Source organism: Pristis pectinata, chromosome 4, assembly GCF_009764475.1.
Source record: "Pristis pectinata isolate sPriPec2 chromosome 4, sPriPec2.1.pri, whole genome shotgun sequence".
NCBI lineage: Eukaryota > Metazoa > Chordata > Chondrichthyes > Rhinopristiformes > Pristidae > Pristis > Pristis pectinata.
This window is the reverse complement of record NC_067408.1, coordinates 27,365,833-27,386,115: the sequence shown is the minus strand read 5'-3', so window position 1 is coordinate 27,386,115 and position 20,283 is coordinate 27,365,833.

The window sequence follows — 20,283 nt, the reverse complement described above, 5'->3', positions numbered from 1 at the left end:
CTTAAAAATGCATTTTATGACCTTCTGTATAAATAATTTTGCTTCATAAGGAGACCGAAGAGTCTGGCCTAGAGATTTTTCTCTTTAGTGCACCATTAACTTTTTCAAACAACTGTCCATATAATGGTTGTGTACAACTTGTCGCTAAAATTCAATATCCAAATCTTGTTTTCTAAAACCTGATATTTCAGGTTCCTGATTTTGCTGCATTGGTTGAGAAATGACAGTGAAGAACAAAATGTAATTTATTATATTTTTAATTATAGGCTCTGTGTGTTGATCAAGTTAGCACATGACTCGTCCAAAGATAAATAATAAAATAGAATATCTGTATGTACTGCACATAGCTCAGTAATGAAACAATCTAGAAATATGAAACTTTGCATGTAAGTTAGGTTTAGCATAAGGATGTGCACTATGCTCTTCGTTTTTCTAAATCCCTAACAGGAAGCTCTCCATAACCCAAAGAACACCTTATTTTAATTACCCCTATTGAATACTTTTCAACAGCACAAGGTTATAAATTCAAAAATTACTACCACATGTAATTGAGGGTAAAATAATGACTGATAATGGTGTTGGGGAAAATATCTTTATCCTTCCCATCTGATCTACCTTTTCAATTCAAGCGACTTCAGTTTCCTGTTCAACTTAGTTTTACTATGGCCATTAAAAAGGCACAAAGACAATCACTAAAAGTTGTTGGCTTTAATCTCAAAACTCAATGCTTTTCCCATGGTCAGCTACATGTTGGTTGCTCCAGAGTTGGAGATTAAAATAATCTATACATTTTTTACACTAAATTCAAAAGTAAAAAATATGGTGTATTCTGAAGCACATCAACATTGAAATCAATTAAATGTACACATTGTGCATTGTGCAATGGTACATAACTACTTAAAGAGAACCATATGAAATATAGCTTTTGTATATGTATTTACCTTCAGTGTGTGTGTCTATTGGTAACTTTTGTTAAACTACAAAATTTAACCCCCTAATTATTCATGGAATAATTATATTGGTATTCGTATTGGTTTATTATTGTCACTTGTACCGAGGTGCAGTGAAAAACTTGTCTTGCATACTGATCGTACAGATCAATTCATTACACAGTGCAGTTACATTGGGTTAGTACAGAGTGCATTGAGGTAGTACAGAGTGCATTGATGTAGTGCAGGTAAAAACAATAACAGTACAGAGTAAAGTGTCACAGCTACAGAGGAAGTGCAGTGCAGGTAGACAATAAGGTGCAAGGTCACAACAAGGTAGATTGTGAGGTCAGAGTCCATCTCATCGTATAAGGGAACCATTCAGTAGTCTTATCACAGTGGGATAGAAGCTGTCCTTGAGCCTGGTGGTTTGTGCCCTCAGGCTCCTGTATCTTCTGCCTGATGGGAGAGGAGAGAAGAGAGAATGACCCGGGTGGGTGGGGTCTTTGATTATACTGGTTGCTTCACCAAGGCAGCGAAAGGTAAAGACAGAGTTCAAGGAGGAGAGGCTGGTTTCTGTGACGCGCTGGGCTGTGTCCACAACTCTCTGCAGTTTCTTATGGTCCTGGGCAGAGCAGTTGCCGTACCAAGCCGTAATGCATCCAGATAGGATGCTTTCTATGGTGCATCGATAAAAGTTGGTGAGTGTCAAAGGGGACATACTGAATTTTTTTAGCCTCCTGAGGAAGTAGAGGTGCTGGTGAGCTTTCTTAGCTGTGGCATCTACGTGATTTGACTAGGACAGGCTGTTGGTGATGTTCACTCCTAGGAACTTGAAGCTCTCAACCCTCTCGACCTCAGCACCGTTGATGTAGACAGGTGCATGTACACCGCCTCCTGTCCTGACATCAATGACCAGCTCTTTTGTTTTGTTGACATTGAGGGAAAGGTTGTTGCCATGACACCATGCCACTAAGCTCTCTATCTCCTTCCTGTACCCTGACTCATCGTTATTTGAGATACGGCCTACTATGGTTGTATCATCTGCAAACTTATAGATGGAGTTAGAGCAGAATCTGGCCACACAGGCATGAGTGTATAGGGAGTAGAGTAGAGGGCTGAGGATGCAGCTTTGTGGGCTGCTGGCAGTACCTCTGTTATTCAATCCTAACTTGCAAGCATTGCCCTTTATTTTCCATGACAAGCCAGAAATGACCACTTTCGTTGCTTGACTGCTTAAATAGAACACAGTGGGGGTAACAACTTGGCCATTTTACACTAAAGGTTCACTTCCCTTCTGTACATAAAATTTGTGCCAGATGAAAGAAGGTGGAAGCTCATGTCAGAAAATATTTGAGAAATAAGATCACCCAAGCAGCTGTGAGAAACGAATGTCCAGAAAATCTTTTCAACTTAAAAATAAGTTGGATAATCTATTGGCAATACATTTTAATAGTTAGAATCTCTGTAATGGGTCTTTCATTTTGTAACTACTTTTACAATCTTTACATTTATTTTAGTGCCTGGTTTGCTGAAATGGGCTAATTTTTAAAAGATAATTTTAATTCTTTTCGTGTTTACTTAGCTACTAAACTTGTTTAGTTCATGTTTCACGAGCCTTGGATTACAGAAAGGAATCTGCACAAGAGACGATTGATGTTTTTTCCAGGAGCGGTGGAAATGTCATTTGCACATTGAAGGCCAAATGCTGGGAATAAATGAGTCAGGCATCGTGGTTATAGAATGCTAAGGAGGAACTTCTATCCATCTGAGAGAGTCTATGAGTAAAGGATCAGTTACAAGATGATATCAGAGAAGCCTTGTTTAAGAATACTTCATTTCGGCTAGGAAGCTATCAACCAATTACGTGATATTTTAGAGGAAGACCTCAGCCATGCTTTATCTCCCATACTGCCTTATGAAATTTACTACCATGCTCAACTACATTTGCCCATTGGTCATTTGGGATGGGTGACATGTGCAATATCACCCAGGGCTTGGCAAAGGCCTCCATTGACCATGACACAGATATTATATTCTGAAATGCATTGATCTTCATTCACTTGTTGAAGAGTCTCCAGCTCTTCATCACATTCCACAGGATACGTGGCTTCCCCAAAATAGCTGGGACTGTCGATGGAATCGACACTGCACTGAAGGCACTGGATGGTGAATCACTTACATTCATCAGTTGTGTAGGGTATCATTCACTTGACTCATTGTGATGCCCAGCTGTGAATCCTTCATTTCCAAATGCAGATTATCAGGGAGGTACCCATGAGACTTTCGTCCTCTTTCAATCTGCCCTCAACTAATGACTGAGGGATTTGGGGCAGGGGCTCTGCACTGGAGCTTTGGGTGATGACACCCTACTAAAGATTGAAGGACCTAAAGAAAGTTTCTAAGTGCTCATCTGTACATGTGTCAACAGATAGGGAGGACAGCTGGAATACTGAGGAATGTTTTCAGTGCCTGATTGGGTCTGGAGGCAGCACTAACCTACAAAAGTTGTAAGGATCACGTTGCCCTGTTGTGCATTGCACGATTATGCCACTGATGCATTCAAGGAGATTTTCGTAGAAGCGGACAACATTGACGATCCCTTTGAGGATCTTGCTGGTGCCTTGCCTTGTGGAGCATCAGATGAAGGGACTCAAGAGATGGAAAGAACAATCTTGGAGCAGCTGGTGGCTGATGCAGCTTACATTAGGATATTGAAGAGTGGCAAGATTCCTCCTTCTATCCCCTCCTCATGAAACACATACAAAAGGATAAATGGTGCATCAATGAACTTCCATTGAGACAGAAACAAGTACATTATGTACGTAATGCACGTATAGTTTTGCACTAATTAAGTGTTTGTCATTGAACAGAATGAATAAACTAGTTGTTAATTTGTACACAGTTGTAATATTTAATTACTTTTTGCTAATAAGTGATTGTAAACAGTTAAAAAAAATGATCACTCATTTAACATTAGCAGCAGCAAAAAACTGTAAAAGGACTATCAAAGTAAGTAACACATTAGAGTTTTAATAATAAAAAAATCAAGATTACTAGTTGTTCTCCAGAACTCTGAAGTCAATGCCAGCGATCAGCCACCTGACTGCTGTGCTGAAAGCATTTATTGACCTTACTTGCATGGTCAAGGTCAGTGAATGTATCTCCAAACATCATAAGCTAACAGCTGTTTACCGCTCAATTCACCACCCATCACTCACCTTCTGACATGTCTATCAATCGGTGATATGCTCCACCACACCTTCTCCAACTCAGCCATGCTCAAAAACCCACATCCCACAGCTTACGTACTTTGTGAGTTTTTTAACCACAATAACAATGTAACCCAAATATTTGAGTGATAATCAATGATGCACAGGAGTGTGCTCACTGGAGATAGCAGGAGTCAGCTGAAGGGTGGCAATACTGCCTGTTAACATCATTGGAGGAGACAATGCTGAGTATTTAGGTGATCTATATTCATGAGGTCATGGTAGAACTGGAGTCATTGAAGAGGATAATGGATATCTTCATAATCATTTTTCCTTCTCACATTCCAGTTCAACCTCAACTCACTCTCTTCTGATTTACAAGCTGCAGATGAAACAATCTTGCACCATTTAATTCACCTTTTTGTTACATCACAATCTTGCCCTTAATCATTTTTTCAGTACAGATAAACAAAGAATGCAACTTGATAAGGTGGAGCAGGAAGACAGAAATAAAATAACTTCACGATCCAACTGTCAGCTCAGATGCTGGCACCACATAACTTCCAGGACAAAACAGAGGCAGGAAGATTATTTGCTGAGGCCTTCAGCCAGGGAAGGGGCAAGGAAAGAACATGCTCAGTCACCAGAGCTCTGTTATGCAGCACTCAGTTGAAGTATTCCATGAGGTAAGCTACAGAAGAAGGCTGATAAGTAAGCACAGTGAAGGAGAAGTCTGGCTCAAACTTGGCACAAACTGAAGCACTGATATCCAAATTGGCAGACCTGATAGCGAATTACATTGCACATTGATACCTCCCTTGTCTTCATTCCAGATGGCATTCACTTTATGCCTGGTATCCTTGCCAAAATAATTTTTGGTGCAATTCATGCACAAGTGTATGGACAAACCGTCAGTGCTGTCTAAGGGCACACACCACCCAAAAAGTTATGCACTAAAGGTTCAAATTTCATTGTCACAAATTCTTACAGCACGGAAAGATGGCATTACAGAGCATCCAAAGTGCTGTAAAATAACCATTCAATTAGTGATGTTTTTCCCACATATACTGCAATTATTTCCCCATTATGTTTAGCTCATTGACCTGCTGAAACTAAAGCAGTTGAATTTACATTGGAGGTATTATATTTCTAAACTTAATGAGCATTTTCTACATGTGTTGTTATAGTATTGAAATTTGCTGTTTGAGTTATTTTATTTGTAAGTACTTAGGTTTTTATCAACTTTCAGGTGATAGAATTATACAGCATGAAAACAGGCCTTTCAGCCCAACTCATCCATGCTGACCAAGTTACCTTCCTCAGCTTGTTCCATTTGCCTGCATTTGGCCCATATCCCTCTCAACTTTTCCTATCCATGTACGTGTCCTAATGCCTTTTAAATATTGTAATTGTACCTGCCTCGACCACTTCCTCTAGCAGCTTGTTCCGTATACCCACCACCTTCTGTGTGAAAAATTTGCCCCTCAGATCCCCTTTAAATCCCTTCCTTCTTGCATTAAACCTATAATTTATAATAATTAATATAAGAACACTGTTTAATATACATTATTATGTCACATTAACTGGCTATACCCTCTTAGAAGATATAACTGACTGCTTGGACATGACTTCAATCACAAATTAATTAAATGAATGCTCAAGTTTATAACAGGTGTATTGTTATACCCTGTATTACTGATCATGAACACCATAGCACCTCCCCTCTCACAAAATCTTATTACCATAATTTGCAATGCTGAGAGATTGATTCCCAGTGTGAAACACCCTCTTTCAGATGAGATGTTAAACTGAGACCCGATCGTATGGATAGAAGTGATCATATGACACGGTCTGAAGAAGAAGACAATTCTAATTTACTGCCCATTGTTTATTTCTCTACCTGTACACCTCATTATCTTTCTATTATCTCATTGGTGCAGTACTTTACCATTTAAAATACTTTCCCCTATTGCCTACATTACAAAATTCTTAAGGTAATTGACAGGGTTGATGCAGGGATGATGTTTCTCCTGACCGGGGTGTCCAGAACCAGGAGTCACAGACTCAAAATAAGGGGTCAGCCATTCAGGATGAAGATGAGAAGAAACTTCTTCACCTGGAAGGTTTTGAATCTTTGGAATATTCTAACTGAGGAGACTCAGTCGCTGAGTATATTGGATACAGAGACTGATATATTTTTGGATATTAGGAGAATCATATTTCCTTATGACATAGAAGGAGGTTATTTGGTCCATCAATTCTATTGCCGGCTCTCAGATCAATCCCATTGCCCCACTTATTTCCCTGTAACCTATTCTCTCTCACATGGATATTAGCCCCCCTTATTGCCCCATTTCTCCTATCACTCCTTTGTACCAGGGTAATTTACTATAGCCAATTAATCTGCCAACTAGCACAGCTTTGGGATGTGGAAGGAAACCAGAGCACCGGAAGGAAACTCATATGGTCACAGGGAGGACATGCAAACTTCATAAAGACGCACTGAAGATCAGGTTCATACCCAGTGCTGCAAATGATTTGTAGTTCATACAAGAGAGTGGTGCTGAGATTAAAAGTCATCTTTGATTTATTAAATGATGGAGTAGGTGTTTGGGGCTGAATGTCTTATTTCTGCTTCTACTTCTTATGTTCTTATCACAGTGAATACATTTTGTTGATTGTGAGACAGTTCAGCACATTCCCAGATCATGAAAAGTATGATGTACAGGTTCCTTCCTTCCCCTTTCTTGAATCAAAAATGATTTATTCATTTATTCACCTATTCTGTGTTACAATTCCAAGGCTACTTTAGTGGTTAAAAACAAAAAGCTGGAGGAATTCAGCGGGTCGAGTAGCATCTGTGGAGGCAAAGGGATGGTTGAGGTTTCAGGTCAAGACCCTGCATCAAAACTGAGAGTGCAGAGGGAGGATAGCCAGTAGAAAGAGCTGAGAGGGAGGGATTAGACAGGGGCTGGTAGGTGATAAATGGAACCAGATACGGGAGGGGATAATGGGCAGGTGGAGCCAGGTGGGAAAGGGGGAGTTCAGAGACAGGCTTTTGGGTGATGGAGACAGTTGGGGGCAAGGGAGGGAAACGGTAGAGACAGAGTTTGGAAGGTGATAAGTAGAACCAGGTAAGGGAGGGATAATGGACAGGTGTAATTACTTTGGCACTTCTGGGTGTTTGAAATAAGGCTAATGTTGCCCAGAAGTGCAGTAGGAATGCATGGGGACTTCCAAGATTACCTTTCGACATCCTGTATCCCCAGACTGCTCTAATCAAGTTTAGAACATAGAACATAGAATCTTACAGCACAGGAACAGGCCCTTTAGCCCACCAAGTCTGCACTGACCATGCCAATCTAACTATCCCATCTGCCTGCACTTGATCTGTATCCCTCCATTTCCTGCCTGTTGATGTATCTGTCTACAAAGAACATAGAACATAGAACTGTACAGCACAGGAACAGGCCTTTTAGCCCACAATGTTGTGCCAAACTATTAAGCTAATGACACCTATGTGCATATCATATCTGCCTCCACCACTACCCCTGGCAGTGCATTCCAGGTACCCACCAGTCTATGTAAAAAACTTGCCCTTCACATCTCCTTTGAACTTTTCCCTTCTCCCCTTAAATGTATGCCCTCTAGTATTAGACATTTCAACCCTGGGAAAAAGATACTGGCTGTCTGCTCTATCTATGCCTCTCATAATCTTATAAATTTCTATCAGGTCTCCTCTCAGACTCTGCCACTCCAGAGAAAGCAACCTTAGTTTGTCCAACCTCTCCTTAATAGCACATGCCCTCTAATCCAGGTAGCATTTTTCTGCACCCTCTCCATAGTCTCCACATCCTTTCTATAATGCAGCGACTAGAAATGAATGCAATACTTCAGATGTAGCCTAACAAGAGTTTTATGCAGTGTAAGTTCCTGACTCTTGAACTCAATACCTTGACTAATAAAGGCAAGCATACCTTACGCCTTCTTTACCACTCTATTGACTTGTGCGGCCACTTTCAGGGAGCTATGGACTCTAAATGCCTCAAACATTGCTTTTGTATCTGCTTCTACCACCTCTCCAGAAGCCCGTTCCAGGCACCCACCACTCTCTGTGTAAAAAAACCTGCCTTGCACATCTTCTTTAAACTTTTCCCCACTCACCTTTAGCATATATCTGTTCTTCCTGCAGCACCACCCTACCCCACCCTATTCCCCACCCACCATGACTGCCATATCTGCAATGAGCCAGTGAGCTTGTTTCCTCAACTAGTAAACCATTATGCTGCTTATTGCTCAAAACGTAATGGTCTGATCGTCTCATTCTCTGAAGTTGCTTTTATCACTGTGGTTTGAAACATCTAATGAATTGATTTTCACATTCAAGCTCAGAAGTCGATCTCCAGAGTATAGTTGCACTTCACTTTCATGTGACCTCCACAATGAGCAATGCATTGAACTTGCTGTCGTCAATTTTGCTACTAAAACTAGCTCTCTTCACTCAATATCAGCTTCACAATAATATCACAATGACTTTGATGCTGTTATAATTGCAGAGAGTTTTATTTGCACAATTGTATGCAGCTGTGGGAGCCTTGTGTTTGCAGTCAGCTACAACCCTAGTGTGTAAAAATATTGACTGCTCTTTGCCTTTTTTTTTGTTCTTCTCCTGGAACAACCTTCAGAATAAATATTAATTTAACTTCATGCAATTAAATGTGGAAATGAAATATTCAGTGAAGTAAAGAACATTTTAATGTGTGATGTGCGAATTAAACAGTTGATTATTCAAAACAGTTGGGGCTGATTCGATTAGAATGGTAATACAGTAATTACACCCTGATGTCTTGTTTTGTTATCCACTGGAAATTGAGAAGGCTGTGAGATTAGCCTTTCTTTAAATTACCAACATATTAAAAGGTCAGCAAAAAGCAAATGAAATGGGTTAATGTATTTGTTCATTGATGCATTCCTTGTTCCTGCAATCAGCATTAGAAGGTTGTAATCTATGTTGTCCTCATTCACACTGCAGCCTATCTCTGAAATGTCACTTAACTTTGTTGGTATTGGTTGGAAGAGTGGCAGTAAATCCTTACAATTACTAACAGAAGGAGGGGCTGGTTAGGTGGTGGTAGAGGAACAGATGAGCATCAGGGAGTTTTGAACAGTAGCAAATGATTCTGAGCGAATTCTGAAACCTGAACTCACTAGCTCTGAACATCTGTGAATCACCAGTATAAAACAATCCCTTCATCTGATGGATCAGTGAAACTGAAGCCTCTGATTAATACTCAAGTGTGAGTTGTCTCTATGTTTCTGACATTGGGTGAAACGAGTTGGTTTAATTGAAGACAACCAGTATCAGGCATTGTCGCCTATAGAGATTCATATGAAAGCGGAGTGCAGCTAGCTTCCACTGACTGGCTTTTGTTCCCACTTATAAGTATGATTGGTGAACAGCCACAAGGATGAAAACAGCTTCAAAGACTGTGCATAGAATTAAGTCATTCAGTCCAATGTATATAATTTTCTCTGGAGTTTTCTGGAATAGTTAAAACATTGATACTGTTTCTGTGTTCTCTTAACATGAAAATGTTGCTGTTAAGGGTAAGATTATTTTTAGAAGATATTTTTGTTGCTTTTCACTCCTTAGTTTTCCCTGCCATGTGGCCAATTCATGGTGTCTAATTGCATAAGTTACATACACCGTATTCTGGCCCAGTCATTTCTTATGCACCAACAATAAGATGCTCAGTGGATCGAGCTCTTGGATGAATGGGTAGTCCTAGGAGGAAAGATTAGGGAGAATGAGGCTAACATTTCAGTGGTTCAAAAAATCAGAGGTAAACCGATCGAAGTATGTAAGATTTTGAGGGAGATGCAAAAAACTGCAGATACTGGAATGTGGAGCAACACACAAAAAACCGGAGGAACTCAATGGGTCAGGTAGCATCTATGGAGGGAAGTGGATGGCCAAGACCCTTCATCTGGACTGAAAGATAGAGGCGAGATAGCCAGTATAAAAGGATGGAGCAGCGCCTCATACTACACGTGGATAGTTTACAACTCGACAGCTTGAACATTGAATTCTCCTGCTTCCGGTAAACTGCTCCCCCTCTATTCCTTTCCTCTCTCCTTATCTACCCAGTTCTTCTTACACTCACCCCAGCCCCCATCACCCTCTCTCTCCCTTCCTCCACCCATTCCATCTGCCCATCACCCACAAACTCCTCCCACTGCTTCCCCTACCCCACTACTCCCATCTGCCCTGCCCATCTCCCTCCTTTGGCTCCATGCTCCACCTTCCTCTCAGATTCCATCATCTTCAGCCTTTTGTTACTTCCACCCATCACCTCCAGCTTCTGGTGCTGTTCCTACTCTCCCCTCCTCATCTGGATCTACCTATCACCTGCTAGCCCTTGCTCTACCTCTTTCCCCCACCTTTCTATACTGTCTATCTCCCCTCAATCTTTCAGACCAGATGAAGGGTCTTGACCTGAAATGTTGACTGTCCATTTCCCTCCAAAGATGCTGCCTGACCATCTAATATTTTGAGGGACTTAACTGAGGATGTTATGAGGATGAATCCTCTGGCGGGGGAGTCAAAACAGCTGTTGGCATGTTGTGCAGCTATCGACTAACAAATTTCTGTGGGCATGATGAATTTTCAAACCTTCTTCTCTCAGAATTATAACTACTTAGAATTCTCTACTCCAGAGAGCTGTGGACACTCAGTCAATGAGTAAATACAAGGGTGGGATCAAAGTTGTCTGGATTCTCGGGGAATCAAGAGATACAGGATGGAATAGAAAAATGGAATTGAGGCCAAAGATCAACTTAACCAATATCTTATTGAATGATGGAGCAGGCTTGAGGGGCTATTTTGGCTTCTCCTGTTTATATTTCATAGGCAAAGAAAGCATTAGTAATTCTCAAATTGTTATACATTATTTTAAGAATATGAATAAGCCAGGTTCTTGTGCTTTTTATATTCTGTGGAATTTCTAAAAGTTATACATAAATACTTCCTTACCCCAAAACCTAATTGACTTTTACCTGTAAGAATTGCTCAGATTTGTACTAACTATGCTTAATGTTTTCAGACAGTCTTGCTGCCACTCTTGCAGCCAACATTGTTAGAAGGTCAAAATGTACAAGAGCTAACAGGCCAGAGTGAAAAAATGATGCTTGGACCTGATGATCAGTGGTATCACATAGTGAGGAAAAACACACATGGCTGGGGAGTGGTGAGTGCTGGAGAGGGATGTTACTAAATAGCTTGTTGGAAAGCTAGGAGACTATAAGTGGTACACAAAAGGAACTTACTATTCAAATTCAAAACTTCTCACTTGCTTTCAATTCCTGGATTTTCAGAGGCCTTGTATTGAAGTAGGTCTTTTACATGTGGTCACACTGCCTGTTTACAATACTTAAAAGGCCAGCCCACTTTCTTTGATCAGATTGGCCACCCATCCTTCATCACACTTGTTGGTAGGTTTGCTTCCTGTTGCAGAAATTTTCTGTTATAACCTTTGCTACGACTCCAACACATCTGTTTTTGGGAGTTAACATTCAGACTCTTGATCTGCTTTTCTCTTCACTGTGTTTGATCTTGTATTTACTCATTGACTGTCCACAGTTCTCTGGAGTAGAGAATTCTAAGTGGTATTTTTAATATTTGACTGCTCAGATTTGGTTTTGTTGGTTGCAGTGAAAAGGTCAAAGAGTTCCATTAAGCAAGTACACCACTAACCCAATAGGGATAAAAATTTTGGGTTGCAAAGTGTTAGTGTGTTGTGCCTCAAGGCCAGATGTAAGTTCAAACTGACCTGAAATGATGCATACTTAATATAACCAGAGACTACAACAGAAACTAAACATTTTTCTGGGGCTGTCCCAGTGACTTATGTAGATTGCTGTCCACAGTAATAGATTAGTTACTGATTGAGCACAGTAAAATGATGAAAATTTCCATTTCCAGATGATGAGTGTGCATAGCTATTGCCCATCTAAATAGTTTCACTTTCTCCAGTTTCTCTTCTATTTCATTAACAAATTAACAATCTTACCAAGGATATGTAAAAAGTACATTAAAGGGTTGGTCAAAATACTGATCTAATAACTGCATGTTAATTTTATAGGTTATGATGTACTACCAGTGGTTTTGGGCCTGGATTTAATGGGGAAAATTTCCTTACTCATATAACTGCTGATATTTCCCCAAATTACCATGAACAGTATTGGCATTCCCCACAAACAATGGAACCTCGAAGTAATGGTAAGTGATTAGTTGTTGAGCAAAACAAGTTCTGAAATGTACCAGATCCACTCCCTCACTGTTGAGCTTGTGTGTCCGTAAACGGCACATTATGCAGGTCAGTGGCTGATATCCTGAACATGGTTATGGTGCCTCTAATCTGCAGCGGTCCACAGTGCCATCTCTATTTGAGCCATAAAGACAAACCAAATGATGGCTATAATGTGACAAGTGAAATCTGGTGACAATGTAGCTCTTGACTCCAATGTGCAATCCATACACATATGGGCAACATATAAGCAAATGCGCTACCTCGAGATTTGATAAATCAAAACATTAGCATATTCAGATAACAAGTCTGCTGCTAAACCACTTTATAGGAGTAATACTTGGCAGAGCAGATTACAAGAGTTGTGATCTTCTGCTCAATGTTGCACAACATCGCCATCAAGAGGACTTGGCAATTGTTACCAGTCTGTAGTAACCAGTTGCTGGCCAGGCTGACCAGGAACAACTCACCTGACTACTTTGTGATTAAAAAAAACACCACCTCTACTAACAGTTCCTCATCTTACCATCTTTCATTATCTTACTCACCACCACTTTGTCTGCTTGGCCTGCACAAATTAAAACAACACTAAACAAACATTGTAAACCAAATTTGATAAATTATGCCAACATTCAGAAAACACGTCACCTAATCACTCCCGTACATTCCCTGGTCTTCTATGCATCATTGCCACTCCTCTCCATTTGATACGATGTCACATCAAAGGTTACTGCACAAGGTAGGAACACATGGCCTTGGGGATAATACTTTAGTACAGACTGAAGACTCTCTAGTAAAACAACCAGTCATTTTTAAGTTGGCAAGCTGTAACTAGTGAGGTGTCACAAGGATCAATCCTAGGGCCTCAACTATTTAAAATCTACGTTATTAACTGAGCGTATTGTAGTTCAACTTGCTTAAGATACAAAGTGGGAGAGTAAGTTGTGAGGAGGGCACAAGGAGCCTGCAAAAGGATACAGCAGGTATTACAGTGGGCAAGATATTGGCAGATCAGATGGAATATAATGTGGAAAAATGTGAGGTTATCCACTTTAGTGGGAAGATTACAAAAAGCAAAATATTGTTTAAATTGAAAAGAGCCCACTGAATTGTGTAGTAAAGAGGAATCTTGGTTCCCCTTGAACATGAAACAGAAATAGTTTGCATACATGTAAAACAAGTAATGGGGAATGCATTTGGATTGAGCATCGTTGCCAGGGTTGGAGTATCCAAGTTGGAAAGACATGCTGCAACTGCACAGAGTATTGGCGAAACCACATCTGAAGTATGACATGCAGTTTTGGTCTCCTTTCGGAGGGATATATTTACATTGGAGGCAGTTCAGATAAAGTTTGTGAGTTTGATTCCTGGGATGGAAGAGTTGTTTTCTGAGGAAAGATTGAGACTGTACTCACTGGTGTTTAGATGGAGGTCAGATTGGATTTGGGATTCAATGACACAAAACCACCTTGTAACTTAGATAAAATCATTGAACAAGTGCATCTGAGAGGCAGTTAACATTGTCACTGACCTTTTCTGTGTAGCCTTCCTAACAGTGTTAGTGATATCATGCTCTCTATTTTGCTGCCAATGTATTTCACTGGCCCTTTGGGCTAATTATTCCTAGAGTCCTATATCTTTTTTCTGATCTTTTATATGGAGGAGCTTCATATGAGCATGACCAAAGCATGAATTTGAACCTTGCTCACATATACCAAGATTAACCCTTTACATACCATATGTTTTTTAATCTGTTAAAATGGATAAGATTATTAATTTTATTTCATGGTCTGTTAATGGCTTAAACAATCTGGTTAAGTGCAAGAAGATCTTTAAAGTTTTTCATAGATTAAATGCTCAGATCATCTTCGCTCAGGAGACTCACATCAGGAAGAAAGATAATCAACGTTTTTTTAGATTTTGGAGGGGTCAACAGTTCCATTCAAATTCACAAGCAAAGGTGAAAGGAGTCTCCATTTTTATAGACTCCTCAATTTTGTTTGTCCATCATGAGACAATATCAGACCCAAATGGTAGATTTTTATTAATTACTGGTCAACTTCATAATAAAAAAGTTGTTATGGTTAATGTTTATGCACCCAATGTAGATCACCCTGAATTTTTTAAACATTTGTTTGCATTTTTTCCTAATTTAAATGAATACACTTTGATTATGGGTGGAGATTTCAACTTCTGTCTAAACCCTTAGATGGATAGATCTGTGTCAAATCCTGCACTTCCAAACAAATCCGCTTTATTAACTCCTTCTTAGTTGAATCTGGAATTTTAGATGTTTGGAGATTTCTACACCTACATGATAAAGAATTTTCATTCTTTTCTCATGTCTACCATAATTACTCAAGGATTGATTATTTTTTTATTGATGCTAGACTAGCTCCACTTACTACGGACTGTAATTACGATGCAATTGCCATTTCTGATCATGCATCATTGCAATTATTAATTAAATTACCAGATATATCCTTTGATGTCAGACAATGGCGATTTAACCCTTCTCTATTACAAGACTTAGATTTTGTCCAGTTTATTAAAGAACAGATCTCACTTTTCTTTTTAACCAATTTTACTGAAGAAATCTCCAGTGGTATAATGTGGGATACTTTTAAAGCATATATCTGTGGTCAAATTATTTCATATTCTGCTGGATTGAAAAAAACGAACTAATAACAAAATACGTATATTAACTGACAAGATTAAAGAAATGGATAAAAAATAATCTGATATTACTAATCTGGAGCTTTTTAAAAAGAGAACAGAACTCCAATTACAACATAATATATTATTAACACCTTAAATTGAAAATCTACTACTTAAAAACAGAAGTCAATTTTATATACATGGTGATAAATCTGGTAATTTATTGGCCAACCAATTGAAAGCTACTTTATCTAAAGGTCAGATTAATAAAATTCGTAAACCAGATGGTACCTACACAATAGATCATGTTCAAATTAACAAATCCTTTCAAGAATTTTATTCTTCTTTATACCAATCAGAATCCCCTGAGGATCCTACATTAATGCATGAATTTTTAAGAGATTTGAAGATTCCCCAATTATCTTTAAATGAACGTTCTACATTAGATGCTCCCATTTCAGAGGAAGAAATAAAGAAAGTAATATTTTTAATGAACTCGGGTAAAGCACCCGGCCCTGATGGATATACAGCTGAATTTTTTAAATCCTTTTTTGATATTCTTGTTCCCTGGTTAGCCAAAATTTTTAAAGATGCCCTATCAGTAGGTAAACTACCACAATCTTTCTATGAAGCAACTATTTCTTTAATTCTTTAAAAGGATAAAGATCCCACAGATTGTGCATCTTATAGACCTATTTCTTTATTAAATGTAGATTCAAAAATATTTTCCAAAATATTGGCCTTTAGATTGGAAAAGATTCTTCCACAAATTATCTCTGAAGACCAGACAGGATTTATTCAGAATCGTTATTTACATTTTAATATTAGGAGATTAATGAATATTATATATACCCCTTCATCCCAAATTCCAGAATGTGTTGTTTCACTAGATGCTGAAAAGGCATTTGACAGAGTCGAATGGGAATATCTATTCATTACACTTCAAAAATTTAATTTTAGCCCTAAATTTATATCTGCGATTAAAATGATTTATTATACACCTATGGCTTCAATACTTACTAATAATCAAAGATCTCCTTTGTTTAGGCTTTTTCGAGGTACTAGATGAGGTTGCCCTTTAAGCCCTTTATTATTTGATATTGCTTTAGAACCCTTGGCTATGGCACTCCAGGACTCTTCAAATATATGTGGTATTACTCGCGGACAGAAGATTCATAAGATATCTCTTTACACAGATGACCTGTTACTTTATATTTCTAATCCGGAGGAATCTATCCCCACAGTACTATCACTATTAGATCAGTTTAGTGTTTTTTCTGGCTATAGATTAAATCTTAATAAGAGTGAACTTTTTCCATTAAATATGCAAACTCCAATTTATAGGCAATTACCTTTTAAATTGGTAACTGACTACTTTATGTACTTAGGTATTAAAATTACTAAGAAACATAAGGACTTATTTAAAGCTAATCTATTGCCTTTAATTGACCATGTTAAACAATTATTTACTAAATGGTCCCCACTGTCTTTGTCATTGGTAGGCCGAATTAATGCGGTTGAGATGAATATTTTACCAAAATTTTTATATTTATTTCAAGCGATTCCAACTTTCGTCCCAAAATCTTTTTTTGATACTATTGATTCTAAAATTCTTTCATATATTTGGCAGAATAAAAACCCAAGGTTAAGTAAGAAATATTTACAAAAACTAAAAAAGGATGGTGGTATGGCCCTGCCTAACTTTAGATTATATCATTGGGCAATTAATATCAGATATTTAATTTTTTGGATACGAGATTCAGATGTAATTCAATGCCCCAAATGGGTGCACCTTGAGCACCAATCAGTACTTGAATTTTCATTAGTTTCTATTTTAGGAGCTTCACTCCCTTTTGCACTTACCAAATTAAGTAAACATATGATTAACCCAATTGTTAAACATACGATACAAATATGATTTCAATTTCATAAATTTTTTGGATTGAATAAATTTAACTTGTCAAGTCCCATTCAATCTAATTTTTTCTTTCATCCATTCAGAGTTGACTCATCTTTTTCCATATGGAAAGGGAAGGGAATAGTATGTTTTCGTGATTTATTCATTGATAACTGTTTTTCATCTTTTAAACAATTGTCTAACAAATACAATTTGCCTGGATCACACTTTTTTCGATATTTGCAGATTAGAATTTTTTTAAAAGCTACTATACCTTCTTTACCTTACAAAACTGAAGGTTTTAGGTCTTAATCCTTATCAGAAGGGCTTGATATTAATAATCTATGATTTAATTATGAAAATATGTCCAGAATCACTGGACAAAATTAAGAATGAATGGGAAAGTGAACTCCAGACATCTTTACCTACAGAGACATGGAAGAAAATTCTTCATTTAGTTAATACATCTTCAATGTGTGCCAGACACTCTTTGATACAGTTTAAGGTAGTTCACAGGACCCATATGTCAAAAGATAAGTTAGCTTGTTTTTATCAACATATAAATCCTATATATGACAGATGTAAATCGAATGTGGCTTCTTTGACACATATGTTTTGGTCCTGTCCTCTTCTGGAAAAATATTGGAAAGACATTTTTAACATTATTTCAAATTTATTGAAGATTGATTTACAACCTCACCCTATCACTGCAATTTTTGGATTACCAAAGATAGAGTCTGGCCATTTATCTGCTTCCACTAACTGTATGATTGCCTTTGTTACATTAATGGCTAAACGATCCATTTTGCTTAAATGGAAGGATCCAATACCCCCTACTACTCTTCAATGGTTCTCTCAAACTATATCATGTTTAAACTTGGAAAAAATTAGGAGTGGTACTGTTGATCCTTCGCTTAAATTTGAAGATATTTGGAGTCCATTTATTCAACATTTTCACATGATATAGATCCCCTTTCAATAACTTTCCAATTTAGAGGAATGGAGTTGACGACATAATATTGTTCTGTTTCTACTGAGAAATTTCAGTCCAGTCTTTTTTTTGTTTTTTTTTAATTTTTCTGTTTAGTTTAGTTTGGTTTGATATATTGTTTATAATTTTTCTTATTGATTTGGAGATTTTTTTCTTTCTTTTCTTTTATATATATATAAAATAAATCTCTTTCTTTCTTTTATATTCATTTACTAAGAGGTCGTTGGATCTACAGATTTTTTTTATATTTTATTGTTCTTTATGATTATCTATGCCATGATTGTTCTCCTGATCTCTTTGTATTACATGTACAAACATTGATGTTATATATTAATCTGTATTAATTTGAAAACTAATAAAAAGATAAAGTAATTAATTAATTAATTAATTAATTAATTAATTAATTAATTGAACCTTGCTCAATCCACATTATGGATTTGCATTGAAACAGCAACTCAGATATCACATTAAAATAACTACTTCGAGAGCAAATTAGCTCCTTACAAGGTTTTGAACTGATGTACTGAATAGATAGAAAACATGAATGTGATTATACCTAACTATGCACACATATATTTGCTTTGTCATGCAACAGTGCAGGTCCAGTGCATGAGTGCCGTATTTCCTGTAGTAATATACTGAAACTATTTTTTTTCTTTTTATGTTGGGGTTCGTGTCACAGTGACAAGAGCATTGTTATCAATTCGTATCTTGTGGTTGCAATTTATATTTTTTGCAGTCTAGAGTAACACTCTATTTGCTACATAGAACATATGCCCACAGATTTCTGTGAAGTATTTCTTAAGAATCTGAAACTATTAGTTTGCTAAAGATCTTTTGTCAGAAAAGGAGCATGTCCCTAAAACTTGAAATTCATCTTTATTGCATGGCCTTAATAAGGCTGCTTTAATCTTTTGCTAATAAACTGATTTTCTCAGACCAATTGGTTTCATTGCCTACGCTCAGCCCTCAGTGATGTTAGAAAAAGGAAGCAATGATTTTATCAGAATTAATTCCAATTCCCCCCCAAAATGGGTGCAGGGATAACTCTGTGGAATTAACCCTACGGGTTACTTTTGATGCCAACAGCATGGCAACTTTGTCTGCCCGCTAATTCACATGAAGAACTTTGCTGGATTCATTCTGTCTCCTCCCATGGTCCTCCATGTCTCCTTCAAAAACTCATCTGAAAAGCATTGGTAGCAAAACTGCAGCCTGAATTTTAAACCTACTTTGCCGTGATGATCTAACTTAAATGAGACCCAACTTCTTATATATTCAGATCCATAATTCACTAGAGGGAACATGGCCTGTACCCAGATGATTCTGTTCATTCAGTGCTATCTTACCTCTCAGAATTGCCTCTTAGAAATGTCACCATGTTTTGGTTAGTATTATACGTGCTGTTGAATATTAATACAATATTTTGGGAATAAAATTACCATGAAATAAGAATATTCAGAAAGAGGTGTACTATCAATTTAAATATTGTAATGAACATTTCATGAAATTAGAAAACCATGAACTGTATATTCATCGTAGCAACCCTAAGTTGTCACTCTTAAAAATAACTTATCTTTAGGTACTTTTTATGCAGGTTTTGTCCAGTCCTGCCTTAGCGTTAAGTATGCTTCTGCTACATTTGAACCATGGGGACTTTTTAAGAGATGACTGCAACACATTGATGTGACATTCAATAGTCTGTTGAGCACAAAAAAAATCCATTAAAAGGTAATTTTCAGCAGCTGGAGTTAGGTAAGCAATTGGTTGGATTCAAAAATCCCATTTCCTTTGTTTGTGAGTGCTATCTATTTACTTTGGAACCTGCTGACTGGAATGCTCTTTTAACAAGTCAATCTTTTCAAGATGTCCATCATCTTCTAAAGGTGATTAGTTGCCACCTTCTTCCACAGGGTTCTGCTAATGAAAGTGCAACCAATGAATGAAGAGGAGGTTAATAAGCAGTGCAATAAGCACTGCTATATCATTAATAAGAACTGTCAAACACACAGCTATGGTTTGTAAATTTGAAATGGTCTTGTGTTTAGGCTGTGATCATATTCACATACTCAATTTTCAATAAATCAGCTTTCAGAGTTGTTTAATCTTTATTTTGTGACTCTGTTTGTAGCTCGGTATACACTTTCTCCTGAGCATTGAAGAGGAAAGGTAAGTGTCTACAATTTGCCCATTAGTTTTCCGCACAAAACGAATCACAAAATTGTCTGAAAACACCCTTAAACTATTGTTAACATGTATAACACCTGGAATCAAGACCTCCCTGGTTCCC